Raw genomic sequence first — 12,618 nt, 5'->3', positions numbered from 1 at the left:
GACAGTTACACCAAAATGTTTTCACATGGAATCAGTCTAGGCAGATTGTGGCAGACATTAAGATTTTCATTCTTTCCAGGGCAGTACTGAACATTCCAGAGTTTAGCACACACCCAAAGACAGACACCAAAGACACAGACATACCAGAAATAATGGAATTAAAGAATAAAACGCATTGAAAACATAAAAGGAAATTACAAGAAAATGTCCTAATTGGGAAAGTATTTTATTTAATCTAGTGTTTGTTTAGAGTTCCTGCATTTAAAGTAATTAATTCTTTGGATGTTTCATGTTCAGGATTTAATGGTCTGTAAAGATAATGTGTTTTTTTTTTTTTTAATTTTTGTTTTTTTTATATACATTCTTTGGATGTTTCCAGTGTAAGGCCTACTGCTTCTACCCACATCAAATGAAAGGGTAAATATAAACTGTCCAAAAAATGCAATACTAATATAAAAAATATTCAATGATAGCAGTGTTTCTGTAGTACCGACCACAGACTCTAGCCAGTACCAGCGTGCAGCATGACTGACACAACAACATTTTTGATAAATCATGGAATTAAAAAATAAAAAGCATGGAAAACATAGAAGAAAATGTAAAGAAAAATTCCTGATTGGCTAAGTATATTATTTTGTCTAGTGTTTGTTTAGAATTCCTGCATTTGATTAATTCTTTGGATGTTTCCAGCATGAGTAAGGCCCACTGTTTCTACCCACATCAAATGAATGAGAAAATATAAACTTTCCAAACAATTCAACTAGTGCTGTCAAAAGTACTGGTACTTAGGACCAAGTCGATACAAAAATAAAAAAGATGTAATGATAGCAGTGTTTCTGCAGTACCAGTGTTGTGTCAAAGTCTGTTCCCCCTATGTTTCCCCGGTTAGTGTTCCCCGTATCGCCATAAAACATTAAACATAGGGGGAACAGTCTGTTACATTTTAATAGTGCTGTCAAAGTCTGTTGCCTATGTTTCATCTTAGGTCACCCCCTATGTTTAATGTTGGACACTAACTGCGGAAACATAAGGGCAACAGACTTCGACACAACACCAGTAGTACCAAGCACAGACTCTACAAGACAGCTTTAAATGCTCACAGGCTTATTTTAAACACGTGCTCTGTTACTCCTTGTACACTGAAATTAATCAAATTAAAATTGCGACATGTCCTAGTGTGATTTCTTACATTTACATTTACCAGACGCTTTTATCCAAAGTGACTTACAATGCACTTATTACAGGGACAATCCCCCCGGAACAACCTGGATTTAATTGCCTTGCTCAAGGACACAATGGTGTTGGCTGTAGGGATCGAACCAGCAACATTCTGATTAACAGTTATGTGCTTTAGCCCACTACGCCAACACCACCCCAACATATGTGGAAGAGCTGCATATTTTAAATAAATCCACTAGTTTCCACAGACATTAGAAACTCCACTGACATTGAGAATTATTCATGTTAACATTAATCTATTAATCACAATAATCTACTGTAAACCACTCAGTACATTTAAAATGGATATTTAGATAATTAAAATCACAGAATTTGCACTTTAATCTCAGCTCAGCTTTATGTCGCATTTAAAACAACAGAGTTGACCAAAGTGCTTCACAGTAATACAATAAAATAATTAATAAAAAAATACCAAACATATCAAAATGATCACATACACAAACACCATTAATCTAAAATGTCTGGGTTACAATGTAACCTCCGTTCCTTGATTGAGGGAACGAGATGTTGTGTCAAAGAAGCGACACTAGGGGTCTCTCTTGAGAGCCTTTTGCATCTCTGATCTATGAGAAAAGGCCTGGCAAACTGAATTGCATAACCGAGTCGAATGGTCCTGGCTAGCCAGCGTGATGGATTGGGAAGCGAGAGCCACGCGTCCAAGATCCGTGCTAGGGGCACTAAGGGGACGATTATTTTTGACGTACCTGGCTGGGCTTTGCAGTGGGGCGGAGTAGGTAATGTGGCGTCGTGAGGCAAAAACGTGTCCCGAGGCTCTGGTGCTGAGAGAAGACTCGAAGCACTTACCTTGCTCCGCACACCCGGCGGGGGGCGGGTTAGTGACTGAGGAGGAGGTCCCGCAGAGGCGTCCTCTAGACTCGTCAGACCCGGCTGGCCGGGGGACAACAGTTGTGAGATATGGCCTCTGTCTGCTTTTTCACCGCTGAGAACTGCTGGGCGAAGTCCTCGGCGGTGTCACCAGAAAGGCCGAACTGGGAGCTAGGTGCGTCGAGGAAGCGTATCTTGTCCACTTCGCGCATCTCGACCATGTTCAGCCACAGATGACATTCCTGAACCACGAGAGTGGCCATCGCCTGCCCGAGTGACCGCAGTGACCTTCGTGGCCCTGAGGGCAAGGGCGGTCACTGAGCACAGTTCCTGCAGCACATAAGGATCAGGACTACCCAAGTGCAGATTTTAAAGAGCCTTGGCGTGGTGGACTTGCAGGAGATCATGGCATGCAGGGCGGAAGCGGCCTGTCCGGTGGCACTGTAGGCTTTGGAAGTCAGTGAAGGTGTCATCCTACAGGCCTTGGAGGGGAGCAAGGGGCGACCCCGCCAGGTGGCAGCGTTCTCGGGGCACAGATGTATCGCAACCGCTCTGTCCACCTGGGGGACCCCCGTGTAACCGTGGGCCGCTCCGCCGTCGAGGGTTCTGAGAGCAGATGAGCGAGAGGCACGGTGACGGGTGGAGAAGGGTGTCCTCCACGAGCTCATCAGCTCATCATGCACTTCCGGGAAGAAAGACATGCACTTCCAGCTGTGAGCAGTGCACAGACCCGAGGAACCAATCATCCAGCCGCGAAGACTGTAGGGAGGACGGAGGGTTCCAGTCCAACCCCATGCTGACGGCGCCCCGGGCAAGCATGTCGGACATCTGGTCGTCAGCCTCTGCCTGGGCATGCTGGCCCGAAGGCAGCAGCCCAGTTGAGTCATCCGCGTCAGACGCCGGACCACTCTCCGATGCAGCGGCGAGCTCATCCAGCTCGGGGGGCTCAAGAGGATAGGCAGGCAGACTGGCTGTGAGGCGAGCCGCTGTTCTCTCAAGCCCGGACGGAAGTCAATGGGCGTGTTGGGGGTGGGTGGTTTGCAGGGACATACCCGGCAAAACCGAGCCCGCTGCCATCCCCAAATCGCCTTCATCGCCAATCGGGTCGTCCTCAATCTGGTGGGAAGAAGGAGCGACGTGGGGGGCATAGTGTGGTTTTCCTTCTGAGGAAGGAAAGCCGCGACCGCAACGTTCCCATGGTCATGTTCTCGCAGTGAGAACATGAGCCATCCACAAACGCTGCCTCGGTGTCATGGCTGCCCAGACACACGAGATGGCGCCTGTGGCCATCAGGAGCGGAGAGCACTCTACTGCATCCAGGAACTACACAGGGGCGGAAGGGCATCTTTATAAAGACGCGTCCTGAAAAGGCTGTTCAACGCCAGCCACCCAGTATTCCCCTCCAAGGCCTGTAGGACAACATGACTGCGGATGTGCGGTCATGACAGGTCTCGCTTAACAGAGAATGGAGGCTCCACCACCAGGTGGTCCAGCTGATTTGGGGCACAGGTAGATCTATTTGCCTCCAAAGACAACTCCCACTGCCCACTCTGGTACTCCCTAACGGAGGCCCCTCTCGGTACAGACACGCTGGCACACAGCTGGCCCCGGGGGCTGCACAAGTATACATTCCCCCAGTGAGAAGACTTGCACTGGTTCTGTGCAAGGTCAGGGAGGACGGGGAACAGGTCACCTTAGTGGCTCATTACTGGCCCACTCGGATCTGGTTCTCGGATCTCATGCTCCTTGCGACTGCACCTACCTGGCAAATTCCCCTGAGGAAAGACCTCCTTTCTCAGGGACAGGGAACCCTCTGGCACCACACCCAGACCAGTGAAACCTCCATGTCGGGCCCCTGGACGGGACGCGGAAGACTTAAGTGGTCTACCACCTACAGTTGTAGACACGATCAACCGAGCCAGAGCTCCCCCATGCAGCTTTACACCCTCAAGGGGCATCTGTTCGCAAATTGGTGCTCTTCCGGATCTGAAGACCCGCAGAGATGCGCAGTTCTGTTAGTGCTTTCATTCCTGCAGGAGAGGTTGGAGGGGAGGCTGTCCCCCTCCACCTTGAAGGTGTATGTTTCTGCTATCGCAGCCCACCATTGGACGGCAAGTCCCTTTCTAAGCATGACTTGATTATCAGTTTCCTTAAGAGGTGCCCAGAGGTTGAAACCTTCCCGGCCAAGCCTGTTCCCCTCCCGGGATCTCTTAGTGGTACTCTCAGGCCTTCAGAGACTCCCTTTCGAGCCGCTTGAATCAGTTGAGCTCAAAGCCCTCTCCTTGAAGACCGCCCTCCTGATCATGCTCGCTTCCATCAAGAGGGTTTGGGACCTGCAAGCATTCTCTGTCAGCGACACTTGCCTGGATTTCGGTCCGGCAGATGCAACCGGCTATGTGCCCTAGGTTCCTACAACCCCCTTCAGGGTTTAGGTCATGAACCTGCAAGCGAAGCTGCCCCGGGAGGAGGCAGACCCAGCCTCTATGTTGCTGTGTCCGGTACGTGCTTTGCGTATCCATGTGGATCGCACGCTGGGCTCTAGATACTCTGAGCAAATCTTTGTCTACTTTGGTGGACAGCGGAAAGGGAACGCCGTCTCCAAACAGAGGTTGGCTCATTGGATTGTTGATGCTATCCCCTAACCTATCACACCCAGGCCGTGCCCCCCCCCCCCCCTTGCGAGTTCGAGCACACTAGAAGTATGGCATCCTCGTGGGCACTGGCCCATGGCACCTCCCTAGAAGACATCTGGGCAACACCCAGCACCTTTGCTAAATTCTACAAATTCAGTGTTGAGTCTGTCTCGTCCCGTGTTTTGTCAGATCCGAGCTGGTAGAACTCGGTAATACGCTTGCATCTTGCACCCTTCACCAAGCTGATCCAGTGTGCCTTCTTTCCCAGGTTAGCCACTTAGCTCTCGCTTCCTGGATGCTCTTCCTCCCTAGCCCTATGGCCGACAAATTCAGTGGAGGAATTCACCGCCAGACCCACCCCGAGTTGAGTGCTGCGTGTTGGGTTTGGGCTCCACAGGCCTAGTTCCCGCTTCAGGCATCTCCCTTTGATATTTTCCGCAATATGGTCCACCTGCTGGCAGGACCCGCATCTCCCTTGGGCAGTCCTCGCTGCCCCGGAGCTGTGTCTTACGTGCGGCCGACCCAGCTGCTTCTAGCACGCAGCAGCCTGCTTGCACCTGGCTCGGCAGTCACGTAACAGGGGTAGTGCATGGCGTTTTGAAGTGGGACCCCTTGTGTCACTACAATCAACACAATGTCGAGTGAGTGACAGAAGGGGAACGTTATGATTACTGTTGTAAACTCCGTTCTCCGATGGAAGGAATAAGACATTGTGTTCCCTTTGCCACGTCACTATCCTTACCACTGTAAGTGGTGAAAACCTGTTTGACATTCACTCCCCCGCTCCCCTTTATACCCGTTTGTCCGAGGGCGGGGCATGCAAATTCTGTCTGCCAACTTGACATTGGCCTTTTCTCAAGTTCAGAGGTACGCGAGGCTCTCAGAAGAGACCCCTTGTGTCAGTACAATCGACACAACGTCTCGTTCCTTCCATCGGGGAACGGAGATTACAACAGTAACTATGACATTAACCTATTGATACGCACCCCCTTTTTGAGTACAAACCATGAAAATGACATACCTGAACTTCAATGGTTGTATTACTGGACCCTTTGGAGTATGGACACCTTTTGAAAGAAGACACGTTGGGCTTTATTTCCCAAGTTTCAGAATTAATATATGTTGTTCATTTTTTTAAGTTAGAGAAGCTGAAATGTATAGCAAGTACAAAGACACAAGTCTAAAGAAGTTATGTTTCAAATTTGAAGATGATCTAACAAAAAATGAGGTTCCTGCAAGCTTTTTTCTCTGTAAAATCGCTGCTGGTGTACAGAGTAAAATTAAGGCTTCGCCTTTCAAGATGACACAAAATCTGACTGCACTGCTTGTTACATATTATGAATAAAACTATGCCGTATTTTTTAAAATAGACTTTGGAGACAGACTTGTTTTGTTTAGGAGACTCTAATATATAAGATATTATACAGTTTTACAATATGAATGCTGCTCAGATTGCGTAGTTTGTTGAAGAATGATGATGAAGGGTAATTCTTTCAGGCGACATCTCATGTAAACAATGGAGAATATATCAATATTTCTCAGATTTATCACTTTTATAGACAAAAAGTGCTATTGGATGTTTTTCAATGAACGCATGTCATGAACAATTGACCCAAGTGTGTTGAACTGGATTCATCAAGCGATCGCGTTTTCATAACAAATGTATGAAGTCCCGTTTTGATATTGCAAGTTTTCATTTGTACTCCTGGCACAAATAACTAAATTGCTGTTACTGGAGCATTGCTATCGTGAAACAGAGATCAGATATCAATGTTGAACCTTTAGACCTTTGAAAATATGTATAAATTGTTAACATAAATTACATATATAGATGGTAAATTATATATTAAATTTAAATAGTGACGTCACTACCGCATGCGGGGGTTTTGCTTATCAACAGGTTAATCGTCATGATTCTAACTTCGGCAGTAATATTATCTGTTTGCCCTTGTATACTGATTATGATAAATTGTGTCTGGAGCAGTGTTTAAATAAATGCAGTGGATACATTTATTGTTAGTTAACATTACTTTAGTAATTAAAGATTTGTCATCCTCCTCAACTAAATAACATTAGACGGATCTTGGAATACTCCAGTGCATATATCTGCGAGTGTGTGTGAGCAAGTGAGTTTACAGCAGCGGGTGAGCTGACTGAACTGACTTGAGCTGACTGGCGTGCGAGAGAGAGCAGAAAATGCAACCTTTTATTTGATGTTATTACGAGACTGAGAAGTGCAAAAATATTTAGGATGATAAGTGTAAAAATGTTTTCGGTTCATTATGAGACTGTGACGGGTCAAATTAGACTGTGGCGGGCCATCAGCATCCAGTTAAGTAATGGGAAACACTGGTATTCTGTTAAGTCTGTCATCCACTAGATGGTACCATGGAGCACCATAATGCTTTTCCTGTGAGTTAATTGATTCTGGTTCCTATTCTGGTAGTTGCTAAAGATAATTAATGCTAATTGTTGGTTAATTCTAATGTTAGTCACTTAAGTGTTAAAATGATATAAGACCAAATAAAGTTCTTTTTGAGAAAGAGTCTGTTATTATTACTTTTTCCAACTACTGTGTCTAGCCTGGTCCAAACTCAGAAATCCCTGCTCTGAATGTCCTGAATAAAACCTCATTAAATCATAAAACATGCGTCAATGTGCCTGAATCATCTGGCCACCTGTCAAACAAGCAGTAAATGTGTCTTGTGGAGTATCTTACTGTTGCCAGGACATGCCCTCCATCCATAACTGAGCTGATATTTCTTGAAAACCTACTTGTTTGGCAGGGTTAATTACATAAAACTGGGGTGGGGAATGGGGGGATGGGTGGTGTATTTAAAAAATATATACTTCTTTTGTACCTCAAAACATAAGTGAATGCCTCTGAACACATTGAGCAGATTAATCAAAAATAATTTCTTTATACATAAACTTATATTGTCAGTTTTGTAAAGAGTTTTGTCCCAGCACTCATTCAGTTAGCTATAAAACAGTAAGTAGATTCAGTAGCATATGAGATACAAAATTGAAACCTCCAGCCCTTTGGACTCACTGTAAAAATAGATTCTCAAAGTATCATTTGGGGTCCCTTAATAGCCAAATTGATCTCTGACCTCTGGAGATTTTTCAGGCACTCTTTTAGGTCTCTGAGGCCACATCCACATTCAGTCTATTTGATAAGTTTATGCCTCTCATCCGGAGACTTTTGAAAATGCTCTCCATAACCACATACTTTGGAAAAGTTATGTAACTGAAAACAGAGGCTTCAAACTTAAATGGATTAGTGTGGACGTAGCTTAAGAGACCTAGAAAAGGTGCCTGGTGGATATCCAAAGGTTCCAACTGAGGAACCCTAAAAAGAGTATCTTTTAATTTTTACAGTGTTTGCTTTTGCAAGTTATTGAATTCTGACTGTCATATACAGGCCTGATATTATCAATACTCACTGTTAGATTACTTACATCTGCTTGCCTTGAGCCAATGACTGTCAATGTCAGGAAGGAAGAACATTGTGACAAAATTTGAGGGTGTGTGATGAAGATACAATGAGCACAGATATGGACAGACTGAATAAGCTCTGCCTAAAGAGGGCTATTAATTTGACCACCATGAAAAGTACAATATATAATCAGTAAAATATGTTCTGCCTTTTCATGAGTCTAAATAGTTTCCATTAAGACTTAACACAACAAACTTCAATAAAAAACATTAAAATTGTATTTGGGGGTTGTAAGATATGGCATTTTTTTGGGGAAATGATTTATTACATTATGTTGTGTATATATACAGATTTTATTTATATTATTTACATCCTGAGGATGCTCTGACAGAGATCCAAATATCCTGAACATCCATGCTGAAATTCTTGTGGTTGTAGGCAGGCAAATGTTATTAATAAATAGCAGAAAGTTTGGGAACAGAGGAAGTCTTCCCTGTTGGCTTGAGTTTGCATGGCGGAATTCCACGTGGGTGTAGGAGTGGGGGAAGTGAAGTATTTGTGAAACCAGCAAAAATGAATCATCAAGCAGCCTTTTTTTAAACTGCACTTTATACTCTGGGAAAGTGAAATTATAAAGAAATTCAATGCTACAATAATTTCCTTGTCTATTGAGTGAGGACAGTGAATATTAAGTGTAGTTATGTATGAAGCACTGTCCAGAGAGAGGTCACTGCAAAACCAAGCAACTTCCTATTGGTCAACGCCATGAATTTGCGACTAATCAACTAATCATCCTTAATTATTGTGCGTCCATGAGAATATAAGTGAAGCTGTATTTCAATATAATTTCCCTCTCAATATAATTTAAGATATGTCCTTTATATTTATGTTTTATAGTTGTACAACTTTGTGCACTCATTATTATTATATTTATATTGTTTTTCTATGTTTCATTAATGTTTGTACATGTTCTTTCCTTGCTTATTTCTCATGGTTATGTAATTTTAGTGTGTAATGTGTAATTATTGATAAGTATTTCATGATTCTATTATTATAGCAATGCAAGTGTATACAGTACAGTAAAGTACATTACAGTACTTCAGTAAAATATTGAGGGAATGAAGTAAGCTTGTGTAAACTTGTACTTTAAAAACCTTCCACTGCACCACCAACAAACACGTAGCTTCTTATTTTCATTTGAAATGTACTGTAGACATGTTTGAACTCAAATCTCAAAGGTCACACTTTGATGAGCTCCGACTTTTTTGGCACGACCATTTCAACACTAGACCGCAATGCCATGCATAAGCGGCAGCCTGGAATTTGCCATAAAATGTCAAAACTCTTAGAATTTTGAGAAAATGTTAATTTACACCGGCTTTCAATTTCTGCTCCTCATCTCTTAGTTGCTTTGTGATTTATGTCTAAGGTATTTCCCTTCATGTCCAGCTACCAATCAAGGCTTTTGTGATCAAAAAAAGAAAAGAAGTTAAAAAAATAGTTTATGACAGAGGAGAGAATTGCCTATTTAAACACCTCCAAAACAACATTCACAGTGTCAATAGGTGAGTTCAATTGTTTAATAGAATGGTTAAAATTGCAAAACATCTTCATCTGGGATTTGAACATGGGACACATCACACCAAGTGGGTTAGTCATACCCCTTTTATGCTACTATTTTATGCCAGCTACTATTATCAGTTATTGTTGTTGTTTTTTATTGTGCTATTTGTATGCATCGTTGATTTTTTTTTTTTTTTGGGGGGGGGCTATAATTCATCCTTTCTTAATGTAGTATATGATAATACACAGATGCTAGCCATTTCTTATCCATCCCCAAAATCCCAAACTGTATACCCCAAGAACACCTAGACCACCTACATGTAAACCCTCCCTGTAAATCCACATTTAAGCACAATAAATAGTTGGTAATGTTGCTTATACCTCTGTGGCAGGGCGGAGGGCGGGGCCGGGTCATGGTGATAAACACCCGGTCCCTTATCAGGCTAATCAAGCCTCCGAGAGGGATTGTGCGGGAGAGAGAGATGGTTTACGGACATGTCCGTCATGTGTGTTGTTGTCTTTTAAGTTTATAATTAAAATATTGTTTACATTATCAAGCCGGTTCTCGCCTCCTCCTTTCCATTGACTTCTTTACAATCTCATTCTTCTACCACAAAGATGACAATTTAAGAATTATTTGAAAAAGCCAAACCGCACACCTTTAATTGATTGCCATAGAATATATTGCAAATAATGTATTTTGTTCAACGATACCTGTAACAATACCAAGATCTCACACTTCATAAAAACATTCCTGTCTCGAAACATAAGACTTGTACTAAGAGCATAAAAGTATATCTTGAAATCAGTCTCATTTTCTTTCAATTCCCTTTTTTTCTCCCTTCTTATTCTGGTGTCTTCTTTCTTTCTCATAGCCTTTTTTGTCTTTTCTGATCTTGCATTTTATTGCATGGTTTATAGCTAAGATTTTCTGTAGGCAAAACATTATTTTATGCAAATGAATTCCCATAGTTTTCAAGTTGTGCATAAACAACCATGTCTAGGGCAGGGCTTGTATTACTCCTCAAGTTCTCTTTGTTCCTTAAATATCACATCTATGGATATTCCCTCCCCTTTCCTCTGTTTTTTCAGACTATTTTGATAATATTTTCCATTTTCCATGAAAAGAACTGCAGAATGCAAGGCAGTCCGTAAACCACATATCCTACGCTTCAGAGATTTTATTAAGAAACACCCTTCCTATAAAGGTAAGTCTTGCAGAGTATAATTGTTGTTTATTTGTTCTTCTTCATGTCATAAAACCTTTGCATTGTGCTATTTAGCATTTCCTTAATATTAGGATTTGCCCTTAACGTTTAATGCTTAGGAGGCTTCTTTTCAAGTCAGTACTTTGTTTTTTCCTTTGTAATAACTTAAGGTATGACTTAATGAAACATTGAGTCCCCACATATATTCCCACAAGACAAGATTTTAGCAATGCAAGTGTATACAGTACAGTGCTTCAGTAAATACTGAGGGAATGAAGTAAGCTTGTGTCATATATCTTGTACTTTCAAAACCCTTCCACAACACCACCAACACATAGCTTCTCATTTTGTTTTGGACATGTACTGTAGACTTTACCCCAATTCTTCTCCGATTCTCAGGTTTGGGTCACACTTTAATGAGCTCTGACTCTTTTTAGCACACCCATTTCAACACTAGATTACAATGCCATGCCTAAGCAGCAGACTAGACAGTGCCTTAAATTGTCAAACCACTTAGAGTTTTGTTAATTTACTTCGTTAAGTCTTTCCCTTCATGTACAGCTACCAATCAAGGCTTTTGTGATAAGAAAAAAGAAAAAGAAAAGTGTTTAATTAATCAGAGAAGCAAATTGCATATTTACCTTGGCAGCATATCTTAACATTTTGTTGATTTTCAAATGTGTTGGTAGAACTTCCATTCCTGATCAAATCCACAGACCTATTGTGAAATATCTGCATGTGACACTACTATAGAGACAAAATGAACCTCGTGTACACATTCACCACTTTCCTAAACCCTATAGTTATCTGTTCTTCTACCGAAGATGTGATCTATTTACTTTGTGAAAAAGAGATAGATTCCTGTTATATATTTATTTAGACTAGGTACTGTTTTCTAGACAATGTTGGAGGGAAAAAATATCATATTTCTTATTGTCTACTGTTGAATTCCACAGACTTTCTGTCCGTACACCCTTTTAGACCTACCAATTCACCAGTGCAATATTTTCAACTCATTTGTCCAGACAACATCTTAGATGAGAAATATGTAGAAGTTTAGTGTCTATGGACTGGGTGTGTTTATGCCTCATGTTATATTTGATGATGTTTCCACTTCATACAGCACATTGCTTGCATTCCTGAGATTTCCCCGGTCTGAATCGGGTGGTTGAGGAGTGTGACGAAGATGAGGCTGTGGTTGGGCTGTCAGGACGCTTGCCCGGTGCTGAATTGGCGAGCCAGAGGCACCAGTTCAAGAGAGAGACACATGTATTTTGTTTAAGTTCATTTATGTCAATAAAGTTATGTTGACTTTTCTGCTGGTTCCAGCCTCCTACTTTTCATTAAAGCAGAGACATTTTTAACTGGAGTAGTATAGAAGCTTCTGTAGAAGAAATTATTATACACTTTCATCACCTCCCTTACATATTGTAGAGGCGTTCAGTTTCAACAACAGGTCTAGATAAGTCACTTCAGGTAAATGTTGGAAGCGAGCTAGAAAGTATGCGCTTTTAGAAATGGTCTGTCATATCAATTACAAACCCATTAACTACAGAAGTGATCTCCATTTATAGGTAACTACTTATGTGACTTCTATAAACAATTGGCTTCACAAGTGATAAAGTGTCATATTAAATGGGGTGAATGCTTATGAAATCAGGAATTTGAATATATACATTATAATGTTAAATATTTCTTAGAGTTTTTTTCA

At 42.1% G+C, this 12,618-nt stretch overlaps 1 long non-coding RNA gene across 1 annotated transcript; it reads left to right on the top strand.

Annotated features, from left to right (window-relative positions):
- Positions 1 to 2,533: 2,533 nt before the first annotated feature.
- Positions 2,534 to 12,223, top strand: LOC127622840 (uncharacterized). The gene is made up of 2 exons (XR_007968015.1): positions 2,534 to 10,907; positions 12,031 to 12,223. It is a non-coding gene; the product is annotated as an uncharacterized LOC127622840 (long non-coding RNA).
- The last annotated feature ends 395 nt before the right edge of the window (positions 12,224 to 12,618 follow it).

This window comes from Xyrauchen texanus, chromosome 29 (assembly GCF_025860055.1).
Source record: "Xyrauchen texanus isolate HMW12.3.18 chromosome 29, RBS_HiC_50CHRs, whole genome shotgun sequence".
NCBI lineage: Eukaryota > Metazoa > Chordata > Actinopteri > Cypriniformes > Catostomidae > Xyrauchen > Xyrauchen texanus.
This window is presented reverse-complemented; position numbering and strand designations above follow the sequence as displayed.